At 38.1% G+C, this 21831-nt stretch overlaps 1 long non-coding RNA gene across 1 annotated transcript; it reads left to right on the top strand.

Moving 5' to 3' along the window:
• Window positions 1-821: 821 nt before the first annotated feature.
• LOC149918415 (uncharacterized) lies at window positions 822-19905 on the top strand. Its single transcript, XR_016465430.1, has 3 exons — window positions 822-1076; window positions 7171-7230; window positions 19696-19905. It is a non-coding gene; the product is annotated as an uncharacterized LOC149918415 (long non-coding RNA).
• Window positions 19906-21831: the final 1926 nt, after the last annotated feature.

Raw genomic sequence — 21831 nt, 5'->3', positions numbered from 1 at the left:
CAAATATTTGTCATGGGAAAAGATACCATCCCAAACTCTTCTTTCATTAAGCACTTGTTATCAACATGGAAGAGAGGCTTTATGAATTGCAGGGCTATGGGAAAAACATCCTTGAAAGCCTGTGTCAAGATAGACACCAGTGGCAACTACCTGGCAGACACAGGTCTGTAGTTTCGTTTTTTCAAGCTTCTTTATTTAGGCTTTATTTTAAATACAGTGGTGATTTTTTTTACTAAAGTCTGTATCAAAGCAAAAAAAAAAAAAAAAAAAAAAAAAGCTACATACCATCCTTTCTCCTAAAACTGAGATAATATTTTCCTGATTCTCCAGTTTTGTTTTTTGATTTTTATTTTTAGTTAGATGTTAGGCAGATGTAGCAGAGATTGGAGGAACTTGTAAAAAAAATACAAATAAAAAAATACAGACTCTAAAAAATAAAAAAAATTAAAAAAAAACAGTCCAAGTCAATAGGCAGACTAACAGTGAGAGCTGATGGTGAAGAAAAGTTGACCCACTGGAGGCACTGGGAAATACTTTAAAGACTGACTCCTGTCAGGCACCAGTTTGCTGTGAAGTTGAATGCATATAGTGAATAGAATGTTTATTTCTTGGTCGATTGTTATTCTAAAGTGCCTGAAACTTTTATGAGGAGATAATTAAAAGAATTTAAAAACCCACAAGCCTACACCGGTGCCCAGCTTTTCATACCACCAACACAGATTCTTTTGAGTTTGACCTCATAATGGGTTCTTAGGGTACTTTTTGTCATAATAACCATGCTGTCTTTGTTTTTCTGAAACTGAATTCTCCAGTTACTATAAGCAAGATCTCAGCTGTGCACATACATGCCCTGTTCATACACACTTCCTCTAGCCCTGATTCAATTTTCATTTTGTACATTTTGGAACAGCAATCTAACAAAACTTACATTTGGTGAAAAGAAATACTAAAAAGAAATAAGTTCATCTGATGTTTTGTTTACTTGCACAGCATCAAGCGTACGGAGCCAGACTAAAGGTTCTTCTTGCCTTGAATCATCTCTTCATAGGTGTTAGATGTGGATGCCCAAGGATGAGGTAAGTGAGCAGTGATGCCCTTCAGCTTCACGGGCTCCATGGCTGTGATACTTCCTGAACCAGAGATGGAGTTTTTGTGTAATTATACAACTCTATGAAAAAATTGCATCTGTAAACTAATACATTTTATTTATATATTATAAGATTAATTAATTATCCCTGCAGTTCTTCCATTCTCGCCAAGAAAGTGCTGTCTATATTGCTTTGGCTCACTGGTTACCGCATTACTGATTACCACATAAGTTGCAGGTGGGAAATTTTGACCATCATCTCTAGCTGGGCAGTTTATTTCCATGCAGCCTAGAAGCTGTGTGCAGTCTTGACTTGTCTGCAATATTCATACGTCTTTTGCATAAACTTAGGATAGTTTTGCAGTCAACCTGATTTGTGGGGCATGTAAAATTGTGGTATTATGTGGTCTTTGTGTGAAGCTGGAGGAAGTGCAGAGCTTCTTCTCTTGGTGGCTTATATTCAAGAGAATCTCAGGCTTGTGCTGGGATGATCAAGGTGCGTGTTCTCACCCAGCGTGCAACCATAGGAGAGTTTTGTATCTGCCTTGTCTGCCATGCAGTTATAATAGACAGCTCATCTTGACAGGCTGTAGAAATTATTTCTGACTAGCTTCACAAGTTATTCTTGAAACACAATCCATTTAATCTCTCTAGTTACATAGTCAGCAATTGACACTGCAGAACATTGTGGACTTTGCAATATCATACACACTAACCTTAAGGATATTAAATATCTCATTTTAACTCTGTCTTAACAACAGAATCTTTTTGCATCTTTCATTTGATGCTTGTTACATAAGAAACAAACATAAACCATAACCTCAATCCTTGACCTAGTGGAAAGCATATTAAATAAATCTCTCTCTTCATTGTGATTCTTGACAATGACAGGTTTAATTTAGCAAATTTAATGTTGAAGTTTACACCTGTGTGTTACTCAAAGTCTTATGACTCTACTACATAGAAAAAATGCCACAGATTAAAATACCTTATCCAAAGCATAGGAACCTCTCTGTCTGCTGTGTAGATTATACTATATGCTACAGGGGAAAATATCATGGTCAGGTGAACAGTAGAGAAGTAATAGAGACTTTGGCTAGAAAATTCCATGTTTTCATCTCTTCAGTGCCTTGTCAAAATGCCAGTTGCTTTTCCAGCATGTGTTAAAATTCCAGGTATTCATTGCTTCACAGCAAATCTATAGACCACTATTCCCACTTGAATAGAAACATTATATTTAAGACTCAATTTGTTGTTCATTGTTCAAGTTAACAACGAGCAACCAACCAAAACAACAAAACAAAACAAACCTCTTTACTTTAAGAATAGCTTCGATGTAACAAAAGTCTAGAGAAGCTTTCTTACAGGAGTGTTTTGCCTAAAGTTAGAATCAACAGAGATGTGGCTGCCTGCCATACATAGGGCTTGCAAATGTTATTTGATATTTCACATTTGTGCTGCGTCTGAACTGCAATGAGATGTCTGAACAGGTCAGGACTTTCTTTGGAGGCCTCCTAGCCCAACACTGCATGAGCAGCTGAATGACTAAGGAGTTGTGTCCAGGATGATTCCAAGATGCCATTACAGCATCTCTGGAATTCAGTAGCATGAAGGCTTCAGTCCAGGCCTATTGAAAAAAATACCAGGAAAGCTTTGTTCTCCTCTGCTATCTTTGCCTCACATCCCCTGACTTTCTCAAATTGCTTTGGTTTTAGCCTCAAAATGAAACAAGAATCTCTGTATGCCACGACAGTCGTTTCTGACACGTCTTCAGCTATTGCTTGCAAAGGTGAAAACAAAATGAATCATACACCATAAGTACTTGCTCACCAACTGATTTAAAGGAATTTTACATGAATGTTAGCTAAAACTCTAATACTTGAGGAATTTTTTGTTTGTAAAACTTTATAAAAACATGTACATGACAGTGGTTTAGCAAATTTTGTCCAGTAATTCTGCAGTCTCCTCCTTTCTTGTAAATGGAAATCTACCAGCAGTCTTCAGTTGTGAAGTTGTTCATGTTTCATTAGACATCCTCCCTACTAACTGGTCCTTGACTTGCAGTTGCCTTCAAAAATCTGGGCTGTCTTCTCTCATTATGCTCCAAAAATTCTGAGGTCATTTACTAAGTAACAGGTTTAGATCTCCTGTCTGCCACACAGCATGTCAGGCGCCTATACAGCTGAACAGCTTTTCTTATGCAAGGTTTTTCTCACCAAAATCTCACCAAACTATTCTGCTTTTCACAAAATTAGCTTGCCCAGCTCTAGTAGAGGCTCACATCGTTAGCAACTCAGAAGATGGGTTATGAAAAAAGTAGTTCTTCGTGGTATTACAGTGCATAAGTGCCATTTTTCACTGAACAGAAAAACAACACTGAAATTTGCAGTCTGACTTTTGTGGAGTAACTTTACCATGTTCAACTGTTAAAATATAAGAACATCAACTAACAACTACTAGATGGCAATATGGCCACCACTTTCTTTGAATCTTTTATTAAGTACTAGCAGTGAGTTCTTTCCTTTAACCTCCAATAGTTCAACACAACTCAGATTTTTGTTCACTGAACTACCAACATTTCTGTAGAAGAATAAATGTGTATTTACATGTTCACAATGGAAGGTTAGGGGATCTTGCTTAGTCTGAATAATCGTTGAAAAGCTTGCTTTTCTTTATCTTCCCACGTTTTCCTCCAGTGCATACATCCAAAATAGTACTTCTTAAATCATCTCCACTTCTTGCCACTGTGTAAGGCTGAACTTCAGTGCAGATCTATAGTCGCTTTAGCAGAAATTAATTATGTTTAAGTGGTGAAACTCCACCAACCAACAGCAGCCCAATAGTAAACACATGATGTGTCTGTCGACCTCTCTTTTCTACCAACTCCTGGAGAATACAGAAGTTCATGCAAGGGCCAAAGGGATTGTGCTTTTGTTAAGTAAAGAGAGAAGAGGTTCAAAAACAAAGGACTGGAACATGAACGTAAGCATCCTCTTAGTGTTGCTCTTGGGTTTTTGTGTTCTCTTTTTGGTTTTTATGCATTCTAGAAGACAGATGGAAAATTATGTCCTCAAGCAATAGCACACCCAGATATGTAATCTCCTTGTACCCCTTTGCCTCATCCACCATTTATTTTCTGTTTAACATACTCGCATTTCTTTCTCACATGCACATGTATGTTTAGAGGGTAATCTTCCATGGTGTCGTGTATATATTTATTTGTCTCTGCATGGATGCAGACAAATGTGTAATGAAATACCTATTTTTCTTCCTTTGCTCATTTTTATTACATGAGCCACATCTGGGCATCGTTTCTTTTGAAGAGCTATTCAAAAGGTCCTTCTGAAGAAATCTGGGGCCTTAATTTTGAAAATATTCAGGTGGTGGAAGTTTTTTGCTATGGATAGAATTTTGAGCCTCACTTAAATTTCATTATCTGCCACTCTTTTGATATGATTGTTGAGGAAAAAAAAAAAAAAAAACAAAACAGAGGAGACTCCTAATGACACAAACTCAGGGAAATACATTACCAAAACAAGAACATCAGTTTCAGTTAAGTATGAAATGCCACTCAAATGTGCTTTTCCAAAGGCTTTATGGTTCTCTTTTGGAAACTGTAAGCATTTGTTTCCCTGTGGGACTTCTAGAATTTCCCTGTTTAGACTGAAGACTCTCTGAAGCTGTGTGTATAGCACCTTATACAATAGACTTCTGATCACAGCCTGCATCTCTGCATTATGGCAGTGCAAATAAATATATGAACAACTGTCCTTGTAAGGCAAGGAATATAAAAACTGGATTCTCAGAAGAGTTGACACATATGTAGTAACTAGTAGCCTATCATAATATTGTGTTTGTTAAAACCCAGGATTTAGTAGATGTTCACCTTTCCTGGAATGGCAGAAATACTCTCCCAAGTACTTGCATATTCGTGTGCTCAATTTCTTGCTTTCTTGCCTTTTATCCTGTTTTGCCTGATACTAGTGGAGGCTTTGTTTTACTAACATCTGTAACCGTCACTTTGATCTGTAACAGGAAAACTCAAGATCAGCTTCTCTGTGCACAGGGAAACAGATGAGATCAGAATATGCTCGCTGTGAAAATCACATTACATTGACTCTAGAAGAAATAATTCTTGCTCTTTAGTTAATTGTAAATTACATCTTTATTTTTAACAAAAACATTATGTTTTCTATACATGCTTATTCATTTGTGAAAGCTGGAGGCTGATTTCCATTTATGCCCGATTCTCATGATGTTATTTGTTCCTTGTGCATAAAAGAAAGATGATTGTTTCCAAAGTTACTTTTTTCTTTCTTGCTTTCTTACTGGCTTTTTTTGCTTCATTGTTTGCTAATGTTCCTTTGCCCTAGAATTTGTTAGAAAAATTGCCACTGTTGACATGTACAAGTTCTATAAATCTTTGCAGTTACAGTCAGGGTAATATAATATCAGACTGGGTGTGGAAAACAAAGGCTTTCCTTCAATTAAACAAGCACTTTGTAATTGCACTGGTGATCGTGACTAAGCTGATTTCAGACCAAATGCTCTCTGTGCTAACAAGGAAGGAAGGGAATTTAGTCAATGATCTTCAGGAGAAATGATGAAAGGAGCACCAGAGGAGCAAATAAAGGCCATGCTGCTACTTCCGTCAATGCCTTCTGCCACGGCACTGTGGATTGTGGTGGGTATGGAGAGAAGCCATGACAAAGTCTCTTAACATTAATCTTCACCCTTACCTGTTCCAGGATTTTGTAATCGCCCAGAAAGGTCTCAAGTGGGGGTATCTTCACTAATAATGATAATGTAGAAAATTTAATGAAAAGGCAGCTCTACAGCCTGCTATTAGGGACTGACTTGTGCAAAATACATGTAACATGCAGAGGCTTAGCTGTATCCCTACCTAACAAGATGTATTTGCTTAGCCCTGCAAGGTGTTTCCCTGATTTTTCCTTTTGGCTCTAGGAATGGAGGGAAAAGTCTGCCCGTGTTCCTTCCACATCATACTGTGACTGTAGCGTGAATGGCCAGAGAGGCACACTACTCATTGCCAGTTTTCTTCTAGATATTTCTTTCCCGCTGTTCCATGTGAAATAGAAAGTTGGCAGGAGTACAGAAAATTCTAGGGGCTATAAGGACTCAGCAGATGCCGGAAGGTTTTACAGAGAAAGTCCTTTAAAGTTGAAAACAAATTTTCTTTGACCTTTTCCATGCCCTGTTTGTGCTTGCTTGCTGCCAGTGTTCATGTTGGTGCAATCTGGGGCTGGGGGGTATAGGAGTGGTCATAGAAAAATAATTAAGTTAGAGAATTTGCGGCAAGGCTTTTCATTAGCATCAGAGAAGTGACTGATTATAAGAGGACCTTAAGGCATCATGGAAACAAAACAAAACTGTTGTGTTCAGCCAGAACAACTCAAGTTGTGAATTTAGCTTACAACAAACATTACAAAGTGTTCAGTCATTATTAACAAAATGATGTAACAGATACTTCTACATGAATAAATTTCAGAAGTCTGGAGTAGGCAGTTGTGAACAATAGTAACTTTTTTCCTATTCTTCTTTTATCAGACGTTATCTTATTGTTCACTAGCTAGCTACTGAGACAACCTGGACATGCACTGGAGGAGAACTCATTTATGTGGTCTAAGGGGAAAAAAGAAAAAAGAAAGTCATTCGTAAGATCTATCGTATTCTGTGGAGTACATTATGAAAATGATTCAGTTTCTGTAAGGAAAGTACCTTTCAGTCTGTTTTCTCCCAAGACACTTGTTGAGCATTTAAAATTGAGTCTGTTTTGGGAAATGTATTTTGAATAAGAAATGTGGTGTTTTTTTGTTTTAGTTTGGTTTGTTTTTTTCTCCCACTGAAAGAAAGCTGTACTTGTTGGCAACGTTTTTCTTGAGCAAACAGTGTGAAATTTTGTTTTGAGCAATTATTTGATACTATTTCCCCCTAAACACTTTATAAGGTTTGTAGATTTCTGTAGTTGTTTCTAAGCCGATACAACTTGTTTCAAGAATGAGCTTACTTTTGAAGGTATTTTTGCAAAGTCTGTTTCAAAACTTTAATTTTTCTATTTCTAGAACCCTGAAAACAAACTAGCTGCTAAGGAGTGTGCCTGGCAGGTACCAGCGAGTTAGAAGGTAATGTGACATTCGCCTGAACTTCCTGTAGATAATTCAGCCTTACAACAAATCCTATAATTCTCTTCTGTTATCCATCTCAAATATTGCAATTATTGCAAATATGACTTGGATATTTCATGAGGCATTAATCATCTTTATCAGATATTTGGCTTCAGAAATTATTTTGTAATGTTGTTTACTTTGTTACTCAGAGATGAGTTATATTACAGGACACGAGCACTGGCCATGGGAAAAGGAGGGAAAAGGCTTTATCTTTTATATTAAGAAGCAATTGTAAAATGCTTATGTGGCTAGGTGAGAACTTCCAGAGGCGTCTATGCCTATTCACTGCTATCAGGTGGTGAGTGACGGTTCATGGTCTGCTTCTCGGTTTGGGTTTCCATCCAACTCTAATTTGGCTTACTAAAACCAGTACATCTGCAAGGTGCGATTTCACTGGGAAAAGTAGTACCCGTCAAGTGACCTTTCTTTAAAAAAGATGAACAGAAATAACCCGTCATTTGGTTTCTTGCATTCTGTAGTATGTGATTATGTTCTTACGAAAGATACTGAGTCAAAAACTTCAGAATCCAAGAACTGATATTCACTGGAGGCAGATCCCAGTAGAAGAGTCTTCAACCTGGTTGCACCTGTGAGGCTGCTCGATTGAATTTAATGAGGTTGTTTATGCTCAATACTGTTGACAAGTATTTGCTAGAAACATCTGATGAGCTCTTCTGAAACTTTGTTCCACAAGGCTGGCTTCCTGTAACCAACATTGGGTTAGGATAATATATAGCTTCTGTGTAGGAAAGTATCACAAAGCACAGTTTCCCAATGAAAAACAACTCTCTGCTCTTGAAATGAATAATTCACTCAGCACGGGAGAGCTGTTCAGACTTCTTCCCAGATATCCTGTTTTAAAATTTTTAAATTTCAAGCATGTAACTTACATAGGTGGCTCCAAAGGTAATGTGTTTTATTTTTTCCATTACAATGGCTACAAAGAGTACAATAAAAATAGGTAGACCAAATTCTGAGCTACAAAACACTGTTTTTTTTCCCATTGGTGGGAATGTTCAACTTCTACTGCCATACCACCAACAGCTGCCTCTTATATCTTGGGCCAACATCATAAAAGAGGCAGCATTACTTTTGGAGCAGCACTAATACATCTCTGTGTAATAATACATCTGGCAGCACAGCAGTGGGCTGATCTCTGTTATTTTTTTCATAATTGGGTAGCTGGTTGTATTGCAACAGTTTACATTTAACATTGCTTTTTATGCAGTCTTTGTGGTTGAGATGCCCAGCAGTGGACTGAACTCTGTGAGAAAGGTGATTTATCCTTCATAGCCATGCAGTCCTTGGGCAATGTATGAAAGCCATAAGCTAGACAGTGAAGCACAGTCAAGTCTTCTGTGCTGACTTCTGTCTAGATTGCACTCCCTCTGCCCCAACCTTGCTATGAATGAACCTCTGAAAAAATAATTCCCCAGCAGTTCTTCTCAGGTTAATGTGGTACCCACATTGGCTAAAAATAAAAGGAGCCACTGTTCCAGACTTGTGGAGATTAATTAGTGTCCTGGTTTATATAAAAGCACAAAACATCTGTGGTACCAGAAGAGATCCTTCTGCATGGAATCCTTCTGCTGGAGTGTGGGGCTGAGGGAAATCCTGTCCTTGGGACTGCTGTTTTTTTCCCCCCCTTTTTTCAAGGGTAAGAATGTGTCTTTCAGAAGAATTCAGGTGAAATGAAAACTATTGAAAAATCATTATGATTTTAGCATATTGTCTGTGTTAATCTCTGTTACAGAGACCCATAAGACTAAGTCAGCGATCTAGGATATGGTAAGAAACAGCATAGCTCTTGTGATTACATATGTCTGTTGTCATGAATTCAGGGATGATGAAGTAATTTCCACCTCTGAAAGAGAGAAATAAATACCAGGCCCAGGTGGAAGAAACATCTTGCAGAATTTGACTATGAGGGGAGTAATTGCAGAAAAATGATGAGAAAGAATGTCTACAAATAGAGGTACTTTTTAAAGGAGGATAAGTTTGTGAGAAACCTCCATTTCAAAGAGGCTCATCATGAAGAAATAAGTTCAAAGGAGCAGATACTGAAATAGAGTATGGAGTCTGTTTACAAGATGGAAACAGCAAAGTTTCCCTCTGACTTCATCTGTGTATTAAAATAATAAAGACTAGGATGTAAAATGTTAGGGGGAATGATAGCAATATTATTCTCTTTTCTGTGAGGCAAGTGAATGGCTGCAAAAGGGAAGAGAGAACAGGAAGAGAACAAATGGCTGTGATGGTATGTATAATTATATCGATTGACATTTTCATTCTTTTCCTTGCTATCTGTTCATTTCCAAATCATGTTGCATTTTCATGATGCATAGTCTTGCATCCTCTGATTTCTTCTTACCACCTGTTTCTTTATCCAGTCAAATCTTTGCATGACTTCTCTGTGCAATATAGCTGAAATCTCAGCCCTCCTTGCAGTACTAAATCAGATTTGGAATAATGATTCAGCAGGAAACAAGCAAAGCTTACTGAATTGGGCCAGCCCTGGATTCAGAGATTACTGCATATAGGAGGACTGGAAGGAACCTTTGTAATATTCTAGTCTGACCTCCAGCACAAAGTACAATGTCACCTAAATATTTCCTGCAGGAGGTCCACTGATTTGTGGCTGAACAAGAGCATTCTAATTTAAACTGTTAAACTAAACAGTCATGTATGAAATCTGATCTCCCCTGCTAGTCTCTGACTCATCAAGTCATAGAAATTGCAAGTCCTAATCCTTAAAGTGGTTGAAAGTGTCTTTGCACTGGCATGGCTGTTATTGCAGGCACTGGAACATCACTGCATCTTACTCAACCCACTCAGTTCTTCTGAAGGGCAAGTTCTTCTAAAGACCCCTAAAAAAGCTTTATACCTATAAATTTCATTAGAAGAGAGTGCATAAACAGAGTTTAGGATCCCGTGTGCTTTTTTTTTCCCAGGGTTCAGCATTCTGTGTCTCTTACTGATGTAATCACTTCCTAAATTTTTATTACTGTTTTTAATCAGTGAAACGGGACATTACTAATAAGTAACAAGAAAAAAAGAAAAAAGAAAAAAAGAAGAAGCCCTAGTGTTTAAATCTGGGTAGATACAATTAACATTAGAGTACCCTTCAGGTGCTTGAAGAGTTTAAAAGAACTCCTGACATCTTGCTTTACAGGAAGCTGAAACAAGCAGCATGACACCAAAAGGGAGGTTAACAAGATGTTAACCTGTGGAAGACAGGTTTTTCTCTTCCTTTCCTCAAGCCTCTTCCTTTTCTTTGATGGACTCATCCATCAAAGCCTGTATCAGTTACTCTGACCAACCTAATGTAGCTGTAGATGTCCCCATTCATTGAAGTGTAGTTGGACTTGATGGCTTTAAAGATCCCTTCCAACTCAAACCATTCAATGATAAGATCACCTGCACTACTTCATGAATGTTTTGGTTTGTTTTCCCTTAGTTTACTTGTTTATCTTAGTTTTATGCTGGATGGAAAATGTAAAAGAAGGAACTCTTTCCCATTTGGGGCCAAGGTGTTGATATTCTTGATTTCTTCCTGTTGCTGATTTTAGTTTCAAAATCCTGCTGGCAAAGTTGTGACAGCTCATGCTGACTCTAAGCATCACTTCAAATATATTCTGCACAGTGAAAGCTAACTACCAAACAGCAAAGCTATAGTGGAACTGACCAACTTGCATTTGTTTTGAAGTTTTTTGTCCTGAGGACTTCAGTGGGCATTGCTAACCAGAGTAATTTTGCTTTATATTTATAACCATATATTAAGATCCACCTTGGTATGTTACCTAACATGTCTTAACCTGACTACAGGTTAATTGTGGCTGGAGGTTATGGAATCAGTTGCCCAACAAAACTTCAAATGTGCAGTCTCTGCTGACATTTAAAGGCAGATTGAATACATTAAAATGCTTGCTACATCTATTAGCTGAGTCCTGTCCTTAATTAATGAGGTATTATTGTAAAGTTATTTGCCAAAAATTGTGGCATTTCCAACTTCCCAGAGCTCTTCTACTAAAAAGTGCCCACAAAGAGAAACAGATAGAGAGGGAGGTCTGGTGGACTAGACTAAAGTAAGAAGCATATGATGGCATCTATTTCTATTATCAGGGTGCATGTTTGCGTAAAGCATAGGCATATAAATTGAGGACATCTTCATATCATTATGTATGCACCAGCAGCTAGCAATATCAACATGGCTGTGCCAGAGTATTCGACACCTTTCATCCTCCCCTTCCTACATTAATGAACAGCAACTGACGTAATCAGATGAATTTACACTGAAGCCTTTAGTAACAGCTGTAGACCTACCGGTGTCTTTGAAGTGATCCTGAGAGTATATAAGTGGCTAGCAAAATATTTCACTCCCATGAACTGCTTGATCATCCTTTCTAACCCATCTGCAGCGACTCCCTTTTACTCTTTCCTTGAGATACTGGTATATATCAAAACACAAGCAGTCAGTGGTTAGTTTTAGTGTATTCCTGACTAGGAGTGCTTCTCGAGTACACCACCATACAGTCAGTTGTGATGAAGTGGGGCACATAGCCCATGTAACTTAACTGTTTGACCATGCAGTCTAACTCTTTCTGCCGCCTCTTTGAACATGCAGAAAATAATTTAATACTAGAAGGATGTCTAGTTCTCTGTCTTCAGAACAACATTCTACTAATGAATACAGCTTTGGGTACATTTAGGTAAATTTTGATACTCCAGGATTAGCAAATAGATAGATTTGCTCACTTTCACAGGAAATAAATTTTCATTGTAGAAGGGATGGAAGAGAAGGAAAGATCAAAAGGAAAAGGTCTATGTAGGAATTCAGATGAGGGGGCAATATGTATCTGACAAAAGGCTGAGAAGGCGCAAATGACTGTAGAGGGATAAAAAAGCATGAAAGAGAAAGGACTGGGAAAAGAAAAGGAGAAATGGAAAAATGATGAGAGTCCAAGAAGTTATGAAGAAGTTTGAAGAATCCAAAAGTTCTTCAAAAGTTTTGATATTTGAAAAAAAAAAAAAACCTTTATGGTGCTGGCCATTAGATTTTTTTGTATCTTTTTTTTTTCCCCCTGAGAAAAGTGTTCTATTATACAAGCAGTCACTTTAACTGAACTTTTCATTGTATTTTGGATGGAAGTATTAGTTAAACCCTTTTGATATTCAAGGCAAAACAGGCACAGAAAGTCAGTAATAAATTCTAACTCTCCCATGGAGAAAAGATTAGATCAACATATCCGCAGATGCTTCCCTGTTACTGTGAATAGTTTCACTCTAAAAATCATGATATATCTCTTTTTCATATCAACAGTAGCCAAGAAACAGTAACGCTGGTAACTTCATCAAGCTCAATATTTTGCTTTTTTTTTCTAGCTTGAAAAAACCCTCAACAACACGTTGGAACATGGAAGAGGTTACTGTACAACAGAGCCTAAGGCTAGTCTTTGTGGGCAAGCTCTAGCTTAATCACAGCGAGACAGATTAGAAGAGAAAAAAATCTAATTGGATGTGTTTTATTTAGTAATTTCATTTTGTTTTCAGAAGAGGGTTTCAGGCAAAGAAATAATGACAGCAATTTATTTGGTTCATCCAATGAAATCTTTCAGATGGTATTAATAGACTGAAGTGATGTTTACACGTGTAGTTGGATGTACAGTTTCTAATGGAGACAAGCTCATTAGGTCAAGATTGCGTGTCACTAGTTATTCTCCATCTAGATGTAGGCTACTGAGCTGGTTATTGCAGAAGACAGGACTTTCATAATTGATAACGTGGGCTGGAATTTCTTCAACAAACTGCCTTTACCTTGGGGAAGAAGGGAAAAAACAACCTCTGTTTTGTCAAAAAAACCAAAACAAAACCAAAAAACCCTGCAAAAATACAGAATAACTTTTGAGAAAGATTCAGTGTTGGTTTATTTCCTCATTGAAGAATGATTTGGAAAAGTTCTGAGGTCATCAAAATGCCCCTTTAGAATATTTTCAGGAAATTATTTCATTGTGAATTGAAACTGACCTTCTCCCTTCTGTAATTCAAAACTGAAGTGAGAAAATATGAATATGTTGGTTGAATTGAATTTGCAGGGAGGTGTTTGAATTTTTCCTTTCGTTGTTGTTGTTGTTGTTGTTTTTAAGGTCCTTTCATTTTTCTTGTCAATTCAGAAAAACATCTGTTTGTTTGTTTGTTTGTTTCCCTGCTACAAAATATGATCAATTTTCTTAACTTTCATGAATTTTTAGGAAAGTGAAAAGTATTTTCCTGGACTTTAGTAGTCCAGGCAGGAAATCTGTTTTCTATACGTAGCGGTGCAATGTATGTAAAATATGCATGTCTTTCACAATGTAGTCCATTCTGGCATGTGGCCCATCTATAGATAACTATCAAACATGAGCTTGGGAATAAACAGATGAGGAAATTTTCTGCAATCTTGCATTGTCTCTTACTTAAGTATTTTTTTTCTGGTTTTATTTATTTATTTCTGTATTAACTGAAGATTTATTTGCTTCATCAGCAGATGAAAAGAAATAGCCCTGTTCCATCTAGGACTGAACTGTATTAGGCAGTGTATCTTTTCTAGGACTCAGCAAGCCATCAGAACTCCCTGTGTTTGGATGAACCCTGTAAAATCTCTAGATTTGCATAGCCAACTGCACATGCCAGCAGTGCTTGCATAACACCTCATGGCTGTAAACTCAGGGAACTTGCATGGCAGCAGATGTTAAATGCTTCAGCAACCTCGCTTTGTTTGTGCAACAACTCCTTACATAGAAAATCCTGAAGACTGAAATTCAGCACCAGAGCCAGTCCAAAAATGAGCCTCAGTGCTTTGAGCAACCAGCTCATGGGTGTTTGAGCTGAACGTCTGCAGGGACTTTTCAGAACAGGATGACTTGGTGGGTGGTTCCAGTTCTTTGAAACTGTTACAGTGTATGGCTGAAAATTTGGGATATTTCCACCCCAAAAGGCTTTTCTGGATGTCATTTCAGATGAAACAGCTGCAAGCTAAGTTTTGATTGACCACAAAGTCATGTTCATATACTAGCAGTGGTGCATGGTGCATTCCTGTTGGCAGCCCACCACCATTCTGCATGTACAGGGATGCAGAAGTGCTTCTCAACTGTGTGATCCAAACAAACCTTTTACTTTTATGTCCAGAGTCACACAAACATGTATACTTTCACTCCTGCAGTGCTCTTCACTTGTTTCTTCAGAGCAGAAATCCAGGTTAATAGGCCAGAAGTGAGAAGTGGATGAGGGAAAACCACAGCTAGGGGCTGCTGCATGGTGATCTTCTGTATCACAGCATAGGTGCAGGGTCAAGTAAATTTGTCTTTTTTTATTCCCTTCTAGCTGGCTGCTTTTACAGCTGAAATATCTGCTGTTAGCTGCCAAAAGGAAATTCTGTTTTGTGCTACTAAATACTGCTCTTCTACTTTTATTCTCTTCAATGCTGCCTAGTTTTCTCCCTATAAATTATATACTTCTACTTCCCTCTGTATATTCTCAAATTTCCTTTAGCTTGATGATCCGTCTCAATTTTGAAACTGAAAGGAGTTAAAAAGAGGTTGTAGCAAAATGGGAGTCAGCCTCTTCTCCCAGGTGACAGAGATAGAAAGAGAGGTAGTGGCCTTAAGTCGTTCCATGGGATGTTCAGGTTGGATATTAGGAAAAAATTATTCTCAGAAAGAGCAGTGAGGCAGTGGCACAGGCTGCCCAGGAAGATGGTGGAGTCACTGTTACTGGAGGTGTTCAAGAAATGTGTAGATGTGGCACTGGGGGACATGGTTAGTGGGCATGGTGGGGATGAGTTGAAAGTTGGACTAGATGATCTTAATGGTCTTTCCCAACCTTGGTGATTCTGTGATTCCATATTTCTATGAATTTAGCATTGTATGCCTCTACTTCCCATTTTTACCAGCTCCTTTCCTGCCTTATATCTTCTGCTAATCCCTATATTCTGTAGTTTAAAAAAATTAAACCTCCTATATGTTACTGCATCAGATGCCTTAGAGGTCTTGACACAAACCTGCCACATTTCAGGAAGAACATAATCCATTTTTAGAGAAAGATTAGCAGTCTATCTTTTGCTGCCCCCTTTTAATCAACTCAAGCTACATTTTATGCTATTTTCTGCTTGCTTCTATGTGTTTGCATACAACAGTGGTCAGACTTAATGGCCACTGAATTCCTCCTTTCACTTTTCTTAACTGTAGCCATAATGTCTGTGCTTCTCTGCTCATATAGTATTGTACCTAGTGTACGGTAGAGGAATGTAAGAGTGAAAATCCAGGATAGCCAACATCCTGCAGGAGTTTTTTGTTTGTTTGTTTGTTTTGCTTTGTTTTGTTTTGTGAGAAATTTCAAAGTTATCAGAAGGAACTTGTTGCACAAACCCTTCACAGGATCATATCATATATAAATAGTCCATCAAGTTAGTGATTGCACCACTGTGCTATTTTTATGCAATAAGAATTCTCTACACAAAGGCAGCAAGGATTTGTCTGTCCAAGTTTATTTTAATAACCTATGAAACAGAGGGACTTAGATGTTGGGGTCTAGGTATCTGTAAATTGTACATTGTGTCAGCAAACTGGAAAGTGTGCCTTTAACTGCTTACTAAGCAAACATTATTAAAGCAGCACATAGAAGTTAAAAAAAGAGAAGAGTTAAGGAGAAATTACTGTGATTCTTTTTTCAGGACTCAGAGGTTTATATGGGACTTACTTGGTGCAGACTGTAAGATCATTAATGAGTGACAGCTGTGGGAAGCACACTGACCCAGGCAGTGGGTGCTGTAGGTGCTGGGATGGCAGCCTGAGCTCCTTGGTCGCAGCCGTGGTTCTGGTCATGTGAATATGCACAGTGTAAACCATAAGTAAAATGCATGTGGATTGCTATATATTGTCAGTTCACTGTGCTTGATGATGCTGCGTATCAAGTCATCATTTATTTGGATGTTTAACATGACGAAATGGGCTCTAATTATAATGTGCTAAAAGAGTCAATGAAAATTTGTTTGCTTTCTGCTTTCAATTTAGCTGGAGGCATTGGAAAAGAAATCCAGGAGGTGGAAAGAATTTCTTCAGTTACAGTAATGGTCTCATATATATTTTCCTAAAAACGTCCTTGTCCTTTCTTGGTCGTTCAGGCCCTGTCACAGCACAGCACAGCAATGCATGTTTGACCTTGACTATATGATTAGTCCCAGCAAGATCAGAGAAAAAGTTGAAAATAAGCATATGTTTGTACGTACTTTGGCTGAGTTTGGAGCTTGGCAGGTCCTGGTATTAGATTTTATATTCAGTTGTTTCAATTGTGAGTCAGGCAGACCCAGATCATGTTGGTACCTTTTAATTTTTCCCAGTTTGTCCTTATTTTTTCCCAGGCAGCAATTTCTAGATAAGTAAAATCCTCAAGTGACGCTCTTGTGCCCAGACTGTTTGCTGTCTGTTCCATGAAGTCATGTGCCAGCAGGCCCACCATAAAACTGGGCTGTTTTTGTTTGGTTGTTCTTACAAATTTTCCTCAAAGTCACATCTTTTTGTGAATGCACATGTAGTTGCCTTCTCTCACTTCAAGCTCTCTTTTATTGTTGATGGTTGTAATTTTCCTTTCAGCTTCTCGTAGCTTCACTGTGTTTGTGTTCTTGTTCTCTGCATCTTCTCTCTTTCAATGTCCCTTCTAGACCAGTTCCAACGGTATGCATAATATCCAAATTATTTCCACTGCCAATTCTTGAGTTGCATCCTCGCTCTGTTAGAATCCAGTTCCGTGTGAGAGTAGACTGCAGAAAGAAGCCACTGCAGAAAGAAGCTTCTTTCACAGGGCTCTTTGCAGGGAGGAATTAAATCACTCGATGCTGAGCCTTCTGAGCTCAGCCAAAATTTCTCTCCCTGGAGCAGCATTGACGCAGGTGGTGTGGTGGAGGGAGGACAGGGGAGAAGGTGGGTTGCTGAGCCAGAGGGCAGGAAGAGAGAATGGGCTGGAGGAACAGCTCGCTCCAAAAAAAAATGTGGGTACTTTCCACCAGAAAGCTGGCATCCCACCAGGCAGTCCTCACGTCTGCTGGGATAGGATATTGCTGTTTCCATTCCTGCTGCAGGGTGCTTTGGCTCCCAGGTATTGCCAGATCATTTCCAGAGTTATGGCAAAGAAATATTCATATAAACTGATCTGAGAGGCAAAAAAATCCTTCAATTTGGTTGTGTGAGCTGTGGCGAAGTTTAATCAGCTTCGCAAAGTGTATCTTTTATCCTACTGTTTTAAATAAATAAATTAAGCTTGATTAAAGAAAAAAAAAAAAAAGGCATTAGAAAACACCCTCCAGCCAGGCTTTTTTCAATATTCCTTCTATTTATAACTTCTTGTGAGAAATGACCACTATTTTGCCAAGCATTCGTTAGTGCCTTTAATTATGCATACTAGCACTTTATGCAACTTCTTTGGTTAACTATTAGCAGGCATTTCTGCTGTTTCAAAAGGATGGATGCTAACTGAAAGCGTCTGATCCTGTTGTCTACAAGTGTGCATTATGGCATCCAATTTTACTTTTTGTTTCTTTATGAAATTTGGATAGAAATTACACGTGAATAAAACAATACTGACAGCACTGCTTGAACAAAGTTGGATCCACAGAGTGTGTGAAACTTCAGTTGTCAGCCTAAACATGGGCCAACTTTTCTAAATTTGTTGGCTTCTTTGGGCTTTTTTCCATAGAGAGTTGTATCATATCATTCATCCACATAATACAAAAAAGAATTAAAATATATAACCAATGATAAGAGAATAAGCTCATAAAATACATGTTTGCCTTTCTTGTTTCCTCTCTAAACACCTGAATGACATTTTCTGCTACTCGTGTTTCCTGCAGTTGTTGTGGCTCTCCTCCCAGCATTATGTACTGCAGTGAGTACTTGGTTGTTTGTGTAGATGGAACAAATGATTACGGGATGGGGTCTGCCCCACAAGGATGCCAACCAGGGTCAGATCTTTATACTTCTTTGCAAGCCAACACAAGTGTTCCTTGTACTGGGACCATTTTGCCTGTAAGGCTGGTAGCATGCCATACATTTGCAGCCACATGATGCCTCTTCCTCAACTCACCATCCTTAGGAGTATATTCTATTGAATGCTCAGGTTATTCATATCCATTTGCAGTGCCTATTAACTGTAGCCTCTGGAAATGATCTGCTGTTTGCAAACTGGGTTTAGAACTTCAGCTTTCATGTTCTGTGTACACAATATATTATTACAAGGTGCTTTCCTGAAATGTCTTCTCTCTGAAAATTTCAATCTGTGGTTAGTCTTGCTCAGAACTGGAGCACTGTTATTTCAAGTTCAGCCTGCAGTTTATTATAACTCCACAATACTTTTTTGAAGAACTGCTAACCAATTATTCTGCATCCTATGACTGTAGAGTTGAATATTTGTGCCAAAACCATAGTACTTTTTTCTTGTCTCTACTAAACTGAATACTGTTTTTGCACACCACTTCTCCAATTTTCCCACAGCCGTGCGTGTTAATAAGAATAAAGCTGTCTCTTTAAATCAGCCTTAACCAAGTCGTTTAATGAAGGTCAAGGTTGTTTGAAATGAAGTCACAGGAGTCCAAAAGAGTGAATAGATGCAGATGCTCAAGAGCATAACTGTAGCACAGCAGATAAATTCATCACAGTTCAAGCTATGAAAATGTTAACTCTAGGAATATTGTCTGCACGGTTCTGGAAGTAAATATAAAGGAGTATGTCACTATACCATGCACATAATATAAACTCCTCTTGTGCTAATAATTAAAATAACCAGAATTTAGTCATTTTGAAAAATAAGTGGTTTCTCAAAATGACCAGCATGCATAATTATATTTTTTATATAGGTGCATATTGCATACAATTTTTTCAGTATGTCTTTATTTGGGTTTGCTCCATAATTTCCATTCTTCATTGTATATATACGTGTAAACATGAATTCCCACTCAGTCTCACATTCACATCATTTCTCACTGTGAAGAAAGAAAATGCATATATTTAAAAGTGCTAAAAGGATCACTGGAGTGACAATTACAGATCAACCTAGTTCAGCTTTTGTATGTACCTACATATAATCTGGGTATTTATCTTCTGCTTGCCAGTTAAAATGAGTACGGATAATTTTCAATGCAGGAATTACTCAGGTACAGGCTGAGGGAAATTTTGCACATTTTTACACATATTTTCACCTACAGTGGGCCAGCTCTAATGAAAATATATGACAAACACAACACAGACACTGATGAGGAACATTAGATCAACTTGGCATGCTAATGAAATCCTCTGGCTCTTTCCTCTCCCATCTTAATTTTTCAAGTACAACTCATTGTAAACTACTCTGATTGCTTGACTATTGGAACACTGTTAATGTCTTTTCTTTCCACAGAGCCAAAGATTTTAGGCGAGATATGAATCATGTTTTCCCATATGCATAGAACAAGCCATGGAGCGGCACAGTGCAATTTCTGCATCAAGCCCAGAGCAACTATTTGAACCCCAGCACCTTTTCAGAAAGCCAGCTGCAACTTCAAGCTGCAAGTGACAGCAAGTCTATAGCATCCATGTATAAACTGACCCTGGCATTGGATTCTGATCTGAATTTTAGAAAATTGGATAAAGACCTCAGCTCCAGAATGTAAGCTGTTCTTATGCTTCTTCTTTTTTTTTTTTTTTTTTCTACAGACTGTTAAACTAAGAAGATATTGGCTAATGGAAAATTTCTAATTTTTTTCTCCATCAGTTTAAGCATTGTCACCCCACCTCTAGTCCCTTCTCCCCCAATAATCCAGTTATTATGTCTATAGCTAATCCATTAATTCATTTCATTTATTAGAAAAGATAAAAACACAAAAAGATTAAAATGAATTGATGTTCTCTGTTGCCCCCAGCCCAACACCTCCTCAGTCCAAGTTCTTATATCAAATCTTACTTCTCCGTTCATAGAATCATATCATAGAATCAAAGAATCATAGAATTGTTAAGGTTGGAAAAGACCTCTGAGACCATCAAGTCCAACCATCAATCCATCGCCACCATGCCCACTAAACCATGTCCCTAAATAGAATCATGGAATAATAATTGCTCTGGATTACAACAGTTTTCAGTTTATTTTGCAGCTCTTACTGCCAGCTTGCTATCAGAGAATATTGTTTCATAACTGCATTTGAGTTAACTTCCAGTTGTCCTCCATGATCTGATCCTTACTATGTAAGCCACCAGTGCAGTTATGTCTTGTGAGATTACTGTAAGATTCATCCATGCTTGTAAAGCTAAGATAAGACAAAGGCCATCAAAGCAGAATGTGTTATTAATTAATAATTAGATAACTACAATGAAATAAAATGGGTTGGAAGAAGTCTTTCATTCTGCATTGAACCCTTCTTTTGAAATATAGGGTGGTTTCCTGACAGGGAAAACCATAAGAAAAAAATAAATCAAAATAAACATACGTTAATTATACTCCTGGGCCTGCTTACATGTCAAAACTATTTTAAAAACATTGCTTCATTGTTGAGGGTTAGCATACTTTAACAGCTAGTGGCAGAACATGTAATAAGTAGGGATTTTCCATTGCATACAACAATTACAGACAATTGACATTTGATTATAATAACCAGCAAACTTTCATGAAATAAATGACACTTGAGCAAGTTTCGTAACCTTTTGCCTCGCCCCACCTTGGAATGTGTCAGTGCTGCTTGAAGGCTAGGAATGTTTCTTTCACTTGCAAACAGAATTATTTCAAACCAAAGGAGTGCAGAGTCGTCTGGAGATGGGCTCTGATAGTCAGCCTCTGTGCTGTGTCCCGTGGCTTTTAGACCTATTTACTTATGTGTTGTTCAGAGCACACAGCAAGGAGCAAAATGACAAAGGGCCTGGACTGTCCTCCCCATCTGTGTAGGAATTATACATTTGCATCCAAAAATGTATCTATTTCCTGGGCCTATTCAACAGCGTCTTGTACTTACACCAGTTCTCTACTTACGTCAGTGAAGGAAGGGGCAAGGTGGTGCTTCCAAGTCAGGCTCATTTTGCACAGGGATGCAGGTATCATTCCACTGTTTTTAGTGCCTGCAGTTTGAGTGGCAGCAGACACTGCACAACAATTCAGTCTCTAACTGTTGGAAATATGCATGCTTAATGACAAAGTCCAGCTAAATTACCAAGACTGCACAAAGAGCATGCCAAGAGAATTAGATCTGCAGTTGTCTCTGGCTTTTAGTAATGGGTAAAAACATGACAAAAAAAGACACAGCATGGCTTTCAGCAAGGTTGGTAGAACTGTATTTCCATAGATAGAAAGTTTCCATTGCAATCTCAGTCACACACAGTTCCGTCTACATGGTGAATAACACGAAAGTAAAGTTGACTTTATTTGAAGCACAGCAACAGAGAAGAAGACTGAGAAAACAGATTTGTACTATCTCAATGCTAGCTGGAGAATGGAGCGCTGCTACCACATTATAGACTGAGATTTGTTGCCAAGATTATTGCTTTTCAGCATCTTCAAATTTATTCTTCC

The sequence above is a fragment of the Phasianus colchicus genome, chromosome 3 (assembly GCF_987193195.1).
Source record: "Phasianus colchicus chromosome 3, bPhaCol1.hap1.1, whole genome shotgun sequence".
NCBI classification, from domain to species: Eukaryota; Metazoa; Chordata; class Aves; order Galliformes; family Phasianidae; genus Phasianus; species Phasianus colchicus.
The sequence above is the reverse complement of the archived record's forward strand: the minus strand, read 5'-3'. Positions and strand labels throughout refer to the sequence as shown.